Source organism: Neopelma chrysocephalum, unplaced genomic scaffold, assembly GCF_003984885.1.
Source record: "Neopelma chrysocephalum unplaced genomic scaffold, ASM398488v2 Primary Assembly neopelma1_84, whole genome shotgun sequence".
NCBI classification, from domain to species: Eukaryota; Metazoa; Chordata; class Aves; order Passeriformes; family Pipridae; genus Neopelma; species Neopelma chrysocephalum.
In genome coordinates this window covers 987,634-1,004,456 of record NW_020897746.1, presented here as the reverse complement: position 1 = coordinate 1,004,456, position 16,823 = coordinate 987,634, and the positions used below count along the sequence as shown (strand labels likewise).

At 52.1% G+C, this 16,823-nt stretch overlaps 1 protein-coding gene and 1 long non-coding RNA gene across 4 annotated transcripts in view; one reads left to right on the top strand and one right to left on the bottom strand.

Moving 5' to 3' along the window:
- SHISA6 (shisa family member 6) overlaps window positions 1-16,823 on the top strand; it is a gene marked incomplete at its 5' end in the record, with an annotated part of 218,201 nt that overhangs the window by 11,416 nt on the left and 189,962 nt on the right. The window lies entirely within an intron of this gene.
- Window positions 6,028-11,850, bottom strand: LOC113971489. Of its 3 annotated transcripts, XR_003535575.1 has the most exons (4): window positions 11,017-11,850; window positions 10,543-10,821; window positions 9,885-10,143; window positions 6,028-6,727 (listed from the first exon to the last, which is right to left on the bottom strand). It is a non-coding gene; the product is annotated as an uncharacterized LOC113971489 (long non-coding RNA). The 3 variants fall into 3 exon arrangements; XR_003535576.1 differs by lacking the exon at window positions 9,885-10,143; XR_003535574.1 differs by lacking the exon at window positions 6,028-6,727 and having other exon boundaries at window positions 9,241-10,143.

Below are 16,823 nucleotides of genomic sequence, written 5' to 3'. Positions count from 1 at the left end.
ACAGTGCTTGAGAACAGCATGGAATGAGAGGAAAGGTCTTCTCAAGAATTAATAACAGATTAAGTGACAGAAAGCAAGGGATGAGAACAAACAGTTGGGTTTTGCAGCAGATGAATGATTGGAGCCCTGGAGGAGCTGCTTTGGGACATGTGCTGCTCAGGGAGGGTTTGAATGAGCTCGAAAAGATATCCAGAGAGGTGCCAAAAGGTTGAATGTGATGTGCAATTATTCTGAACTCTCAAATCTGGGGCTGACAGCAGAGATTTAACTGTGTGAAGATAATAATGGAGTGAAAAGCTTTCCAGTGTCATTGAGAGGGAGGCCAGCAAGCTGTGCCTTGGACAGGGAGCTGGTTGGGGATCCTGAACTGCCAGCTGGGGTTTTAGGTCTCAGTACTTATATCTGTTTGCATATCTTTGCATTTAGTTGTTTAAAATATGAAATCTTGGAGCAAATCTTTTCTGTGCTTGTAACTCAGACTGTCTGAGTCTCTGACCCTTCCAAGAATTCAGGACAGCTTCCATCAACCAGGTGTCCTCTCAAACCTGTGGGTAGCAAGGCTGATGCTCAGGTCCATGCAGAGCCCAAGGGCCTCTCTGTGAGAGCAATGTGCTCCTGGAAGACTGAGCACCAGGGGATGCTGCAGGAGCCAGGGCAGAGCCCTCCTGGGAGATGGGAGCTGGAGCCTCCCCAGAGCACCCAGCAGCCAAAAGGGGAGCCTTGGGGTGCTTTGTGCTGCCTTGGAGCACAGCCCTGTCCCCCCTGGGCCTCCTGCTGCTCCTCCAGGGCAGCCAGGTCTGCAGATGCTCGGGGAGGCAGCTCCTGCCTGTGAGACACGCTGCTCTCCTTGACCTATTTGCTCATTACCTCCTCCAATGGGATTTTGATTAAGGAATTTTCCTAAGTAATTACTATGGAATTAGCAATTCAGCCAAAGAGAAAATAGTCCAAAAGGCAAGGTGGGAGGGTGTCTGCCCCGAGGGATGACTGCTGCTGCCAGGGAGGGACAACAAATCCAGCACCACGGGGCAGATGGACACAGCTTTATCCACAGAATTCTAGCACCACGGGGCAGATGGGCACAGATTTTCTGATGAAGTCCAGCACCATCTTTGTCCAGATTATTCCAGCACCACAGGGCAGATGGACACGGATATGTCCAGATAATTCCAGCACTGTGAGGCAGATGGACACAGCTTTGTCCCCAGAATTCCAGGTCCATGGGGCAGGTGGGCACAGCTTTGTCCTGCCCAGGGGCACAAGGTCCTCCTGGCCATATCCCAGCTCTGTGTGTGGTTTCTGCTGCTCATCATGGCACTGCCCTGGATTTAGGGAGAGGTTCTTACAGCAGCTGCAGATTCAGGGGTTAAAACCACTCTCACTTCCAGCTGCTGGTTCAAATTAAAAACCCTGCTAAGCTCTTGTTTTGAGAAGCAGGAGAGAAAGATATCACAGGGGCTGGTTCAGTACTGGCAGTCCCCCATTCCAGCCTTGTGGACTGGGGACAGTCACAGGTGTAACATCCCTGCCAAAACCCCCTGCCCAGGGCACAGAGCTGCCTTAGAGTCCTAAAACAGCCCCACTGCAGCAGCTGAGCTCGCCTTCCTTCCACATGTGGGATTGCAAGGGCTTTACTGAGCCACCCCATCATTTCTTGGGAAGAGTTTTCTGCCAAGGAACTCTGACAGACTTTTCCCTGTCAGGACACAACCAAAATCATGTGAAGAACTGCCCCAGGACTCAAGAAAAGACAGGCTCAGATTGACTCAGAATGGGTACAGATGAGATCTCAGGAAAAAAAACCTTCCCTGTGAGGGTGGTGAGGCCCTGGCACAGGTTGCCCAGAGAAGCTGTGGCTGCCCCATCCCTGGAAGTGTCCAAGGCCAGGTTGGAGCAACCTGGGCTAATGGAAGTTGTCCCTGTCCATGGCAAGGGGTGGAAGGAGATTGCCTTTAAGGTCCCTTCCAACCCAAACCATTCCCTGATTCCATGACTCAGCCAAAGAAAATCATCCCCCAGTAAAAGTGCCTGCAAAAGGGGCAAAGGCTGAGCTCACTTTCACTCACAAAAGTCACAAAAATAATGGTGTCACCTTTAAGATCAAAGCAACCGTCTGAATTCCTGTTTCTGAGAGGACTACCTGGAAAACAAAGCCAGCACTCACTCTCTGCTGCATCTGCCTCAGCCCTCAGCAGCTTTCTAATGCAGCCCTGGGGGAGAGCTGCCAAACTCCGAGGGCCTCATTCCAAGGCTTGGCCAGCGAAAATATAAATATCCCTCCAGTTAATTTTGGGTGCCATAATCCATCAGTGGCTGTCTTGTGCAATTTAGCTCCGTGCCACCTCCCTCAGTGCCAGCCTGGGCACTAAAGCATCCCGTGCTCATGGTAAACAGGCACGTGCTGGGACAGTTTTTTTCCAGCTGCAGAGAAGGGTGGTGGGACCAGCAGGGCCAGATGGAAGACACAACTTACCTGGGGCAGTCACTGGTCCTGTGTGAGCAGAGGTGCCAACAGTGACTGGCACCATTCAGGAAGGGCTGGGACCTGGGCACAGGGGGCTGGAAAAGGGACATGGAATCACAGACAGGTTTGGATTGGAAGGGAACTTAAAGTTCATCTTGTCCCACCCCCTGCCATGGGCAGGGTCACCTTCCACTAGCCCAGGTTGCTCCAAGCCCCATCCAACCTGGCCTTGGACACTTCCAGGGATGGGGCAGCCACAGCTTCTCTGGGCAACCTGTGCCAGGGCCTCCCCACCCTCACAGGGGAGAATTTTTTCTATATGTCTCACCTAAATTTCCCTTCTTTCAGTCTAAATCCACTCCCTCTTGTCCTGTCACTCCAGTTCCTGATGAACAGTCCCTCTCCAGCTTCCCTGTAGCCTCTTCAGAGCCTGGAAGGTGCTGTGAGGTCTCCACTCAACCTCCTCCTCTCCAGGATGAAACACCCTCACAGGGAAGGATTTTTTCCTAATATCTCATCTAAACCTACTCTGTCAGTGTAAATCCATTCCCCCTTGTGAGGAGTCCTTTCACAGGGAAGAATTTCTTCCTAATATTCAATCTAAACCTACCTTCCTTCATCTTAAAGCCATTTCCACTTGTCTTGTCCCTCCATCTCTTGTCCCAAGTCCCTCTCCAGCTCTCCTGAAGGTGCTGGAAGAGGTCCAAGGTTTCCCTGGAGTCTTCTCTCCTCCAGGTGAACTCCCCAGCTCCCCCAGCCTGGCTCCAGAGCAGAGGGGCTCCAGCTCTTTGATCTTTGTGGCCTCCTCTGGGCTCCTCCAGCAGCTCCATGTCCTTCTTGGATTGGGGTCCTGGAGCTGGAGGCAGCTCTGCAGGGGGGTCTCACCCGAGCAGAGGGGCAGAATCCCCCCTCTGAGGTCAGTCACATCCAGTCCTGCAGGAGGTTCATTTCTCACAGCACTGGGTGGTTGTTTGAACACTCACAGTTTGGTATCACAGGGGCACACCAGCAGTAGAAGAAGGATCAGACCCTTGGCCCTTCCCAGCCTGGCAGGGCCCTCCCAGGCTTTAAATAGCTTTAAACAGCTTTAAACACCCCTGAAGTGCCAGACCTGCAGGTGTCTGCACATACAGATTTACTGTATTCTGGTACTTGAGGAGAAGCCACTGACCTGTCAGTTCTCTCCAGCCTCTTCACTCAGCACCAGAATACATTAAAACACCTCCAGGAAGCTCTCCCAGTCCTGCTTCTCAGCAGCCTTTTAACTTACACTTGTTTTCCTCCTTCTTATTCACTAAAATTTGAATTATAGTGTCACTAAGGGACAACCTTTTAGGCTTGGCTGTAGATCTTTGATGCCTTTGGTTCTGCTCAGCCATTTCCAGCCCAACCTGGACCCCTCTGCTGACACCTCTGAGCCTCATTGGAACAACTAATGTCAAGCATTAAATGCATTTGTCATGGACAACTGGAGATCTCCAGTGTGTTCCCAGCTCTCCACTGGGATCCACATTCCACGTTCCCATCAGCAATTAAAACACACCACAGGCCTGGCAGCAAGTGTGTGCAAACCACCTCCCACACTTGTGGAGTGGGGGATTCCTTAGGGGTCTGTGCTTTGGGATCCTGGCAGGATCACTGCTGGGAAGCTGCAGCAGTCTGATTTTGGGTGTCCTCAGGGCTCTACAAAGATCAACTCTGCTCCCAGGGAAGGATGGGGCTGTTTTCCAGGGGCAGCTGCAGAGCACTCCAAGTGCAGGTATTCAGGAAAGCATGAAAATATAACCACTGAAAGAATCCCTGATAATCATGCCTGTTATCCCAAAGCCATTTGTAAAGCAGTATTGACTTTCCCTCCAGAAAAACCCTCCCTGGCTTTTAATATCTTAATTTTTTCCTCAAAGTACTTAATGATGGAGGGAACCAACATCCACAATTTATGGGGAAACTGAGTCAGGGGGAGGTGTGGAGCATTCCCTAGGGTCAAACAGCCATCAGGGGGTTAATCCAGAAACAGAAGGTGGGTCTTTTGAGCCTTGGGGTGGATCTCCTGTCCTGGGAGACTGTTCAGGCTGGGATTTGGGCTTGGATGGGGGGTTGTGTTACGTATGGATTATTGCAGAGCTCAGGGCAACTCCCTGCAAACAGAAGTTTGTCTTCTGGCCCCTGTGAACCTTCCACCAGCCTTGGCAGAGGGAAGAGTGAGGGAAGGGCTGTTGCTGGACTCGGGGTTTGGGTGATGGTGGCAGGAGGCTCCTGGTGCTCAGGGAGCTCCAAAGGGGTTAATTAGGAATGTGCAACTGCTGAGTTGGAAACAAGGTCAAGGCCAAGGCTGATCAGGACAAAGGGGGTGGGAAGATGGAAAAAGACAACTGGGAGGATTCCCAGAAGGTCCCCAAAGGTAACCTACTGCAGGTGTCACAGGAGAATGAGTAGATTATAAAATCCCAAGTGACTCTTGGGTATTTGAGCATGATGTCCCCTCTCAGACTGACTTAAGAAAGGATTTAGACACTTCAGCACTTTATAAACTTCAACAGGCACCATCTACATCTTTAAGCACATGAAGTACCTACAAGAGCTTCTCCCTGTCTTTCCTGATGTCAGCAGGATTTGCCCCTTAAGTACTGGCTTTTCTTTCCTAATTGGGGCTCAGTTTGAGATGTGGTTTTGAAGTTGCTACTCCCAACTTCTCTGCTTCCAAATGAAAGCAGAAACCATAAATGACTGTGTTTGAGTGTGTGAAACAGAACAACTTGCATCCTTAGACTGTGAATTCCATACACCCATTTATTTACTTATAATTATAAACAGAGCTCTTCATAAATATTTATAAGGAGGCTCCCAAAGCCCAGCTGAGAAAATAAGTATTATCACCATTTATCAGTTCTCAAACTGAAGCACAGGCAGAGACATGACTTGGCCAACAAAACCAAGCAGGCTGACATTAGAGTGGCTGGGGTTGGAATGACCTCTGGAGATCATCTGGTCCAACCACAGGCAGGGTCACCTGGAGCAGGTTGCACAGGATCAAAGGTGGGTTTGGAATATGCCCAGGGAAGGAGGCCCCACAGCCTCTCTGGGCAGCTGTTCCAGGGCTCTGGCACCCTCCAAGTAAAGAAGCTTTTCCTCATGTCCAGATGGACCCTCCTGTGTGTCAGTCTGTGCCTGTTGCTGGGCACCACTGAAATCAGTCTGGTCCATCCTCTTGACACCCACCCTTCAGATCCTTACAGACATGGATGAGGTCACCCCTCAGATCCCTCCCCAGCTCCCTCAGCCTTTCCTCAGCAGAGAGATCCTCCAGTCCCCTCATCATCCTCACAGACCTCACTGGACCTTCTCCAGTCATTCCCTGTCACTCTTGAATTGCGGAGCCCAGAGCTGGGCACAGCACTCCAGATGTGCCTCCCCAGGGCAGGAGAAGGGCAGGATGCCCTCCTTGCTCTGCTGGGCACACTGTTCCTCCTGCCCCCCAGGATACAGCTGCCCACCTCGGCCACCAGACCACGTTGCTGGCTCAGGACCATTTGCTGTCTCCCTGCACCCCCAGGTCCTTCTGGCAGAGCTGCTCTCCCCTGTGCTGCTGCCTGGGCTTGTTCTTCCCCAGCTTCAGGGCTCTGCAGGATTTGCCCTTGGTGAAGCCATGCTGACTATTCCTGAAAACCTTTGTTCTTCCACAGATTCATTTCCCATGAGCATTAACACCCATCAGGGTACGGTGTCCATTTGGATATCCACAGGATAAATTGTTCCTGCTGTCCCTGAGGGCTGGACCTTCAGCTGGTCAGAGCCTCACTTGCCTCACTAGAGTCCCCTCTGAGCTGGGTTAGGTCAGGTGGCACAGCAGGTGACATCAAACTGCAAAGGCAAGACCTTGGCAAGGTGTTAACAGTTTGCTCTTTCTTAATGCCCGGGGTACAGAGTGAACACCACACCAGGAATGCAGGGAAACTGTGCCTCAGCCTTCCTGAGGACATTTGGGATCCTTTGGAAACTGGCAGCTTCCAAAGAGAGCTGTGTTGAATTTGGAGCAGTTTGAATGGTGGCACAGAAGGTCCCCAGGCAGATGATGTGACTCAGTGAGTGTTCCCATGGCCCAGGTGGGAGGCACCTGTGGGGTTGAGCGTTCCAGCCTCATTTAGGGCTGAGAGAAATGACTGCAAACAGAGCTGATCCTGCTTCTGGAACAGCCAGAAAGGCAGTGCCGGGACGGATGGCTGGAAGAAACTGCCAGCATCTTGTAAAAAAGTCTGTTGTTTCCTAAAAACAGAAGGAAAAATTGTCACTGTGTCTGAGACAGAAAAGTTTTGGTCCAAACACCTGTTCCAAAAAAGTGCTGCAGGTTTGAAAAAGCTCAGTGTGTCAGACAAGGGATTGTCCCCTCTGCTCTGCCCTGGGGCGGCCCCACCTGCAGTACTGGGGCAGTTTGGGGGGACACAATGGAAGGGAGAGATTGAGCCATTGGAGAGTGTCCAAAGGAGGGAAGGAGGATGGGGAAGGGCCTTGATTTGAAGGCGTGTGAGGACACTGAGGGCACTTGGGGTGTTCAGCTGGAGAAGAGGAGACTGAGGGGAGACCTCAGTGCAGTTCCACCTTCCTGGGCAGGGGCAGAGGAGGGGCAGGGACTGAGCTCTGCTCTGGGGGGACCAGGGACAGCAGCCAGGGAATGGCTGGAGCTGTGTCAGGGCAGGCTCAGGTTGGATCTCAGCCAAAGGTTCTTCCCCCAGAGGCTGGTTGGGCACTGCCCAGGCTCCCCAGGGCAGTGGGCACAGCCCCAAGGCTGCCAGAGCTCCAGGAGGGTTTGGCTGATCCTCTGGGGCACAGGGGGTGACTCTTGGGGATGGGCCTGTGCAGGGTTGAGGGTTGGACTCGATGATCCTTGTGGGTCCCTTCCAGCTCAGCATATTCTGGGATTCTGTGACATGGACACTGCCTTGCCTGGCTCCTGGAAACACTCCTGCTCTCCTCCTGCTCCCACCAGCATCACAAGGGAAATCTCTGACAGCCTGAGCTTCTCACCAACCCAAACCACTTCCACAGCCACAGAGCTCAGGATACAATGGGAAAGTTTGCATTTTTCCCATAATTTATCACCTTTGCCCAGTTCTGTTACTGATGCACCTTTCACACCTGAGAGCTCTAAGATGTCCTTTTCCTCTGCCCTGTTGTCTTCAGGAACTGCCCAGGACAGTCTGGAACCTGCTTTCAGTGGAAGAGGTGCTCTTGTGAAGGAGTTTTAGTTAAATTAATACAATCATATCTAATATGCAATCTATACCCCCTCTCTGTCAGTGGGAAGCCATTCCCCCTTGTCCTGTCACTCCAGGCCCTTGCAAACAGTCTCTCTCCATCTTTCTTGTAGCTCCTTCAGGCACTGAAAGGCCACAATCAGGTCACACCAAAGCTTCTCTCCTCCAGGCTGAACAATCCCAATTCTCTCCCCTTTCCTCCCAGCAGAGCTGCTCCATCCCTCTGATCATCCTGGTGCCTCCTCTGGACTCTCTCCAGCAGCTCCATGTGCTCCCTGTGCTGTTCCCCAGGGCTGGAGCAGCTCTGCAGGGGGGTCTCACCTGAGGGGGCAGAGGGGCAGAATCCCCCCTCTGGATCTGCTGCCCACACTTCCATTTCCTTCACTTTTTTGCCTTCATCTCTCCTTCTTTCTCCTGTCCTGCCTTTCCTGCTCCTCCCTGACTCTGTGTTAGAAAGGGAGGAGGGAACCATCCAAATCTGCTCTGTGATCTGCTGAGGTCAAGCCTGATAAATCAGTGAATCCCCTGGAAATATTTTATGATCCAGGTCTGAAACTGAGGAAGTGGGGAAAGAGGAGTTAGGAGAGAATGGAACAGGAACACCAAGTCTCAGAGGGCACAGCAGTGCCACCCCAGGGGACTGGGACCCTGGGGACAGTGACACTGGAGGGACCCCACCAGCACACCCAGCTGTCCTGGCTGGGTCTGTGCTGCTCAGGGTCCATTCCTGCCTGGAAGTGACCTGGTTCCTGGAAGTAGGAGTTGAGCAGCTTTGTCCCTGGGAAGGGAACATTTTCCCATTAGCATTTCTGAGAGCACACTTTGTTTCTGGCTGGGGTTCATTAAAGGGCTGAGGTTCCCCAGGGCCTCCTTCCCTCCCTCCCTCCTGCAGCTGGTGGGAGCAGCCAGGAGGGAGGAATCAGTGCTCAGGGTGGAGGAATCAGTGCTCAGGGTGGAGGAATCAGTGCTCAGGGTGGAGGAATCAGTGCTCAGGGTGGTGCAGTGGCTGCAGCTCCACAGGAACCTGCCACAGCTCTCATCTTTCTTTGCTTTTAAGACAATTGTGATGATGATGCTGATGTCATATCTACAGCTCTAATTAATTCATGATGATGCTGATGCCATATCTACAGCTTTAATTAATTCATGCTTTGGGGGTTAATCAATGGCTTGCATCACCTGCATATCAATAGTGCAGGTTGTGACACTGGAAAACTTTGGGATATGTATGAGCTGGGCTCCATCACAGAACCACAGAATCATGGAACACCCTGAGCTGGAAGGGACCCATCAGGATCATCCAGTCCAACTCCTGGCCCTGCACAGACACCCCAACAATCCCACCCTGTCCCTCAGAGCGTTGTCCAAACCCTCCTGCAGCTCTGGCAGCCTTGGGGCTGTGCCCACTGCCCTGGGGAGCCTGGGCAGTGCCCAACCAGCCTCTGGGGGAAGAACCTTTGCCTGAGATCCAACCTGAGCCTGCCCTGACACAGCTCCAGCTGTACCTTCGAGTTGTGTCACTGGTCAGTTTTTTGACCATGTCTTTCCTCTCCTTCAGTTAACAAACAGAAATCAAGAGACACGAATTCAAACAGTTCAGCAACACAGAATCTCCCACCAGGAGGTGTTGGCTGTGGAGGATCTCCTGCAGCTTGTGATCCCCATTAGCTGTTGCCTTGGATTTAGAGCCTTTTGGAAGCCACCCCCCACACCTCCATGCCATGGATATGGGCAGGAATCCTTCCCAGGAGCTCAGTTCAGCACAGGATTGCCACCACTGGCTCAGCAGTTACAGCACAACCCAGCTGAGCTCTGGGCTGATCTGCTGAACTGTCTCCTGAGTCACCCAGACAAAGCCCTTGTGAAGAGTCTGGGAGAGAGCTACAGACCCAATGAGGTCTCCCTGCATTCCCCAACCCTCCAGGACCATTGGCACCTCCACCCTGCTCAGCTCTGCTCTCTGCTCCCAGGTTTGACCCTGGCAAGGACCAGCTTCCCCTTCACAGGAAAGTTTAAGGCCAAGGTGATAATCTGCCCCCTTAGGAAGATCATCCTCCTGTCCCATAGTAATAGCTTATAAAACACAACTTCTTCTATACTTCTAAAATCTCTGGCAAGCATCCAATATTATCAGGATCCTCTGGGATGCCAAGGTCAGTTTTTCTCACCATTTTAGTGTGGTGACACTCTCCAAATCCCAGCTGTGGAGCACCAGGACATGCCTACACTGTCTCCTGCCCTAGGGGTTGGACTATGAGATGACAAACAAACTCCCTAAGAACAGCAGACAGGTTTGTTTTACCCCTCACTGGGTATTCTTTCTTGAGTTTTCCTTTCAACACCCCGATGTATTTAATGTTGAATTTCTCCAAAAGAAAAAGACACGGTTGCTGCTCAAAACAAGTTGTGGCTTCAACAAGCTCTCACCTAAAAATAGGATAAAAATAATAGTAGTCAGGGGAAGTGTTTTGATTGGTCTGGGAGATTATTTTCTTTATAATCATCAGGCAATTCATAGAATCACGGAATATCCTGGGTTGGAAGGGACCCACAAGGATCATCCAGTCCAACTCCTGGCCCTGCACAGGACACCCCAACAACCCCACCCTGTCCCTGAGAGCACTGTCCCCTTCACTTCTGTGCCATGTCAACCCCAATTTCTCAGCTTCACATGAGATCCCCAAAGCTGGAATTAAAGAGCAAGGTCTTCTTGCTGCCTGCTCCTTTCTCCCTGTGGGTTGGGCACAGAGAGGCAAACCCCACACACACTCAGAGCTGAATGTCAGTAAAACCCAGAACAGAACCAGAACCTCAGTCTTTAGGTACCTGGGGTTTTATTTTGCTCCCTCTGCAAGTTCTTAGGGCACAGAGGGGATGCTGGGCTGGGGTGGCACAGTGGGGGTGCAGTCTCACAGTTCCTGCACTTGGGTTTATCCTTGTCCCTGGTCCTGGTTTTAGGGGAATGCTGTCATGGCAGCCAGGCTGTCTCACTGCAAACCACCTCCCCTTCTGCTTTGGGAGTCCAACCCCCCTGCAAACAGCTATAAAATGGGAGGAATTGCATTGAGGGGGGGGCATTGGGCACAGAAGAGCCACAGGACTGCACTGGGGAGAAAAAAAAGCCATTAGGACGAGTGACAGGACACATTACCATGAACCACCCAAGAGATCTTTGTTTTCTTCTTAAAACATACCAGAACACTAAAAAAAAAAATAAATCCCCAAACCACGCTGGAGTCTAAATTGCTTTCCCTTCCAAAGCCAGTCCCTCTGTTTCTCTGAATACCCCATTTCATTCACCTTTTTCAGAGATATTCAGCAGAAGGGGCTGGGCAGAGCACATTGCTGGGCTCCTGGGGCACAGAACTCATTGTGGGCCATTAACATCACCCCTGTCAGAGCTGGGACAGGATTGTCATGTTCAGGAGGTCAACAGCCATAAAACTGTAAAACCAGCAAAATAAACAAACAAGCAGCAAACCCGAACTGGGAAGCAGCAAAACAAACCTATATCTCAGACTAGACAGCTTAATGTGCCATTAGCAGTCATTACCAAATCTGGCTGGTTTAATTAGTGTGTGATCTCCTTCATTTCGGAATCCACTCAGTGTTCTTCCTTCTCAGGCTTCCCAGCTTGCCACCTGGTCCCCATTTCACACCTCCCTCCCTGGATAGCGAGTTCATTCCATTAAACTCTCGTGCACACAGCTCAAATCCTCTCAAACACTGGGAAAGACCAAACTGGTCCACACTGTGGGTTAAATCAGAGCCCATTTCCACACCAAGGAAAAGCCAATGAATCAGACTTTGACTGCAGAGAGAGGAACAGCACAGGATGCATTTTGCTGGCAGGAAACTGGTGCCCAGTGCTGCCATACTGGGACTGAGACCCAGATGCAGCAAAAGGCTTTACAAGGTTGGGTCTTATTTTGTTTTTGGCTTCTTGTTGTGATATTCACGTGGGACCATGTGAAGGAGGTGCTTTTAGAGAGCATCTCATTTTGCTCTTAAGCGTGGGAAGGACTCAGTTGTGCCATCGTAGAGTCATGGAATGGTTTGGGTTGGAAGGGTCATTGAAGATCACCCAGTTCCACTCCCTGCCATGGGCAGGGACACCTTCCACCAGCCCAGGTTGCTCCAAGTCCCGTCCAACCTGGCCTTGGACACTTCCAGGGCTGGGGCAGCCACAGCTTCTCTGGGCAACCTGTGCCAGGACCTCCACATCCTCACAGGGAAGAATCTCTACCATGTATCCAATCTAAATCCAATATTCAATTTGAAGCCATTCCTTGTCCCAAGTCCCTCTCCAGCTCTCCTGAAGCCCCTTTAGGGACTGGAAGGTCTCCCCAGAGCCTTCTCTTCTCCAGGTGAACACCCCCAGCTCTCCCAGCCTGGATCCAGAGCAGAGGGGCTCCAGCCCTCAGAGCATCCCCATGGCCTCCTCTGGACTCTCTCCAGCAGCTCCATGTCCTCCCTGTGCTGTTCCCCAGGGCTGGAGCAGCTCTGCAGGGGGGTCTCACCTGAGAGGGCAGAGGGGCAGAATCCCCCCCTCCCCTCTGCCCACGCTGTGGGATCAGCCCAGGGCACGGGGGGTTCTGGGCTGGGCCATGTCCAGCCTGTCCCCCACCAGCCTCCCCAGGTCCTTCTCCCCAGGGCTGGGCTCAATCCATTCTCTGCCCAGCCTGTGTTTGTGCTTCAGATTAACCCTACCCATGTGCAGGACGTTGCACTTGGCCTTGTTGAACTCCAAGAGGTTCTCCTGAGCCACCTCTCCAGCCTGGCCAGGGGATGCTCCAGCCGGGCCGTGCAGCAGCCAGGACTCCCAGTCCAACACACTGGGTGTCTTTGAGCAAACCCAGAGCCCTGGTGCCTCAGGAAGCCGGAGAATCCTGGGCACACCCACCCCTGCAGGCTGCCTGGGAGCACCAGCTCCTGCAGACAGGGATGGGGGGTCAGCTGGGAAACCCCTCCATTTGGGGTTGTTTTTGTAGCAGCTTCTAATCACCTCTCCCACAAATCCAGGAGCTCTCCTGGCCCACGTGGTTGTGCCTAATTAGCATAATTAGCACATGGGGTTGCTTTGGCCTGTCTGTTGGCTGCAGGATGATAATGGTGTGGGCACACACGGACCCCACTGTCTGCCTGTCAGCTCAGAAGTACGGTGGCAGCTCTGGTCACTGTGTCCCACCTCTGGTAGAAGAGCACAAAGTGTCTGCAGCATCAAAGAGCTTCTGAGGGCTTGTGGGAGTCCAGAGAGATGGTTTATTCCTCGATCAAAGGTGGGTTTGGCAGACAGGCCTGTGTCTATGTAGGATGGGCTCTGAGTGCCCCCATCAGCTCCTCCAGCAGACAAACGTTGGCACTGACAGTCAGAGACACAAATGACTCGGGCAGGGACGTGTTTGCTCCAGAGCTGTGGATGTTCTGCTCGGGGTCCTGGCTCAGCACGAAGCCCTTTATCTTTGCCACTGCCCCGAGGGGCTCGTTAGCACTGGGACCTTCTCAGCCGGCTCCTGCTAATGATGTTGCACAGGACAGGGACGGGAGGCTCCACCAGGGCAGCAAAGTGTTAAGCACGGTCTCCTGAGCTCCCTTGCCACAGTGCCTGGTGTCTCCTGTGGCAGCAGAGCAGGAACTGGGAACACAGCCAGCTCCTGCACTGCTTCCCCTCACCCCTCCTGCCCGATTCCCAAGGGAGGATGTGTTGTTTCCTAAGTAGAACAAGGTGTGTGTGTTGGGTCTGTAAAGCTCTTCCCTGGTGTGTGAGAGGCTGCTCAGTGCTGGGGCTTAAACAGCTTGACTGGGGCAAAATTCACACACAATTTTTTTTCCATTTCCAGTTATTTTATGGTTTATCTGGGTGGTGATGTTATGGTGAGGTTGTGCATCCCAGACAACCCCCTCTAGAGATCCCTGTCCATGCAGCCCTTCCCACATCCCTGATGTGCCTTCCCAAGAGGATGCTGCTAGACTGGGAGCAGAGACACTTTCTCTGTTCCTGCCCCCTGACTGTCCTTTCCAGCCCCTCACTCAGCCTGTCCCTGGGTCAGGCAGTGCCCCAGGAGGCTGCAGGCACAGGGAAGAGTCCTCTGCTGATGGAGAATCACCCCTGTGGGTGCTCTGGCTTTGCAGAGGATCCCAGAGCACCTCTCACCCACCATTTCAGAGCCCAGCGCCATATAGGATGTGCTGACACATGATACTTGACCATGAGTGCTGTTCCAGCCCCTCAAAATGCAGGATGTGGCTGGGAAGGTGTGTCCTGTGTGCCTCCCACAGCCTGGGCACTCATATTGTCGTTGGGTACCTTCAGTTGTGTGACTGTGAGCAGTTTCCAGAGTCAAACTGAATGTTTTCCTGTGATCAGCCAGTTTTATTTGTCCCACTTCTTTCTCTGCTCTCTCTTCCCCATTTTTTTCTCTCTTTCCTCAGACACCCTTTTATGCAATGCCACTGTTTTTCTTTGAATAACAGTTATTCCTGTGCCCTGGAGTAGAGATTTGCATGGCTGTGCTGACCAGACACTGGGGGAATTGTGCAGTTTTGCAGAATTCCTGTTGAAGTTTGGCCTGAATTCCCTTCATGTTTAGCATCTTTTGCTCAGCTCTGCCGCTGAGAACTGGGATATGGGATCTAGGGCCTCCCAGACTCTGGCTCAGGCTGTCCCTGGCAGGGATCAGGAGTCTTTGAGTTCAGCTCCTTCCCTTGCAGCCTGTTCTCCCTGTTCTGGAAGCACAGATCCCAAGGAGATTAAAGAGCATCAGAACCCAGATCTGCTGCACGAGGCCAAGGGTGATGTGCAGACCTAATTTCACTGGCAATGTATCTGAGACAGATCTGGACAGCTCTGGTAACACACATCTGACCCTGGCAAAGGCATTCACATATCAAGGAATGTTTATCTCTAACCTTAAAGTCCCTGCTGGAGACAATCACTCCTCAGTATTCTCCCTCCACCTGAGCAGAGCAGGCTCTGCCCTCCCTTCTGCTCATACCCTTGAAGCCTCTGGGCTGTGATGAGCCCTCCCTTTGCCCTTAATCGCTTTCTCCTAGCCTATATAATTAAATTCCATCAGGTATTGCAGCTAATTTTTGAGGAGCTCCCAAAGAACAAAAGCCAGTTCAGTGGCAGGCGAACAGAACAAATTAATTAGAAGGGGAATATTAGGCCCTCTCTAAATTAGATCAGCAAATCTCCAGCAGGAGAAGCTGTGATGCTCCTCCCAGCCTGAGCAGGGTTGTACACAGTGTTCAGAGGCACAGCATCCCTGGGAAGGGGATTAGGATTGGAGCAGCCCTTGCTGAAGGCCCTCCAAGGTGTCATTTCAAAGCAGGACACAGGGAATTGGTGGCTTTGTGTCTCTCATTAACACCAGCAGGACTTGTGCCATTAAATTCCTTCCCTGTACTTTGGGAATGGCTCCCTGTCATATTCCTGCATATCCAACCCCAATAACAGTGGATGTTACTTAAATGTAGAGCCCTATTTACAACTTTCCCCCAGGCTGTGGAGATCTTTAGGAGTAAACACTGGGATCATCATTTAAACCCAGAAGTCACTCCCTATAAGCATTCAAACCCCTGGGCAGCTCCCAGCTCCCTCTGGGAACCTGCAGGGTTGAGAATTGCCAGCACAGACTCCTGTTACTCCATGGGATGAGCAGGTTGTGCCAGGAGCTATGGAAGGGCACTCCATGCCCATAACTGTGGGCTCCTCATCCAGCACTGGGAGCACCAGCACTGACAGATCTGCCCCTGTTTGCTCCATGTGGGGCAGGACCAAGTATTCCAAACTGAAACCCAGCAGAGGTGATGAGGAGCTTGGAGAGGGAATGCTGGGATGGGGACAAACTGCTGGAACAACTCTTCTTAATTTGGCACAAAGAAGAGGCTTGAAAAACAAAACCAGTCTCATGTATCCTGCCCTCACTCATAGAATCACAGAATGGTTTGTGTTGGACCTTAAAAATCATCCAGTTCCACCCCCTGCCATGGGCAGGGACACCTTCCACCCTCCAAGCCCTGTCCAACCTGGCCTTGGACACTTCCAGGGATGGGGCAGCCACAGCTTCTCTGGGCAACCTGTGCCAGGGCCTCCCAGGGAAGAATTTCTTCCCAATATCCCATCTAACCCTGACCTCCTTCAGCTTAAGGCCATTCCCCTTTGTCCTGTCATTCCATCCCTTGTCCCAAGTCCCGCTCCAGCTCTCTTGGAGCCTCTCTAGGTGCTGGAAGGACCCATGGCAGAAATGTCTGATTGTTAATGCACCCACCCCTCTACCAAACCCCCCCTCCTCCCCGTTCCAGGTGCTGGGAGGCACCTGCTGAGTTGATGAACTTTCCACACTGTCTGCTCTGGGGGGCCCTGGGGGTGCTGCCCGGTGCTGGAGCTGTGTCCAGGTGTCCAGAGCCGTGTCCAGGTGTCCAGAGCTGTGTCCAGGTGTCCAGAGCTGTGTCCAGGTGGCCCTGTGGTGCCAGGGCAGCATTGCTGGTGATGAGGCCACAGCAGGGAGGGTGAGAGCCAGCACGGGGGAGATTAATGGACAGGCAACCACTAATGATTCCTGGACTGAACCCTCTGGCTCACTCAACTTCTGTTGTAAAAGAAAAAAAAAGCAGCAACAGAAGAAGTTTCATGGCAGAAACTTCTTAAACAGGTTAGAGCAGGAGTCTGTAGGAACTCGCTGGCCTTGTTCACAGAATCCCAGAATATGCTGAGTTGGAAGGGACCCCCAAGGATCATCGAGTCCAACCCTTAGCCCTGGTTGGATATTAGATATGAGTGTATTAATTTAACTAAAACTCCTTCACAGGAGAACCTCTATCCACTGAAAGCAGGTTCCAGACTGTCCTGGGCAGTTCCTGAAGACAACAGGGCAGAGGAAAAGGACATCTTAGAGCTCTCAGGTGTGAGAGGTGCATCAGTAACAGAACTGGGCAAAGGTGATAAATTATGGGAAAAAGGCAAACTTTCCCATTCCTATCCTGAGCTCTGTGGCTGTGGAAGTGGTTTGGGTTGGTGAGAAGCTCAGGCTGTCAGAGATTTCCCTTGTGATGCTGGTGGGAGCAGGAGGAGAGCAGGAGTGTTTCCAGGAGCCAGGCAAGGC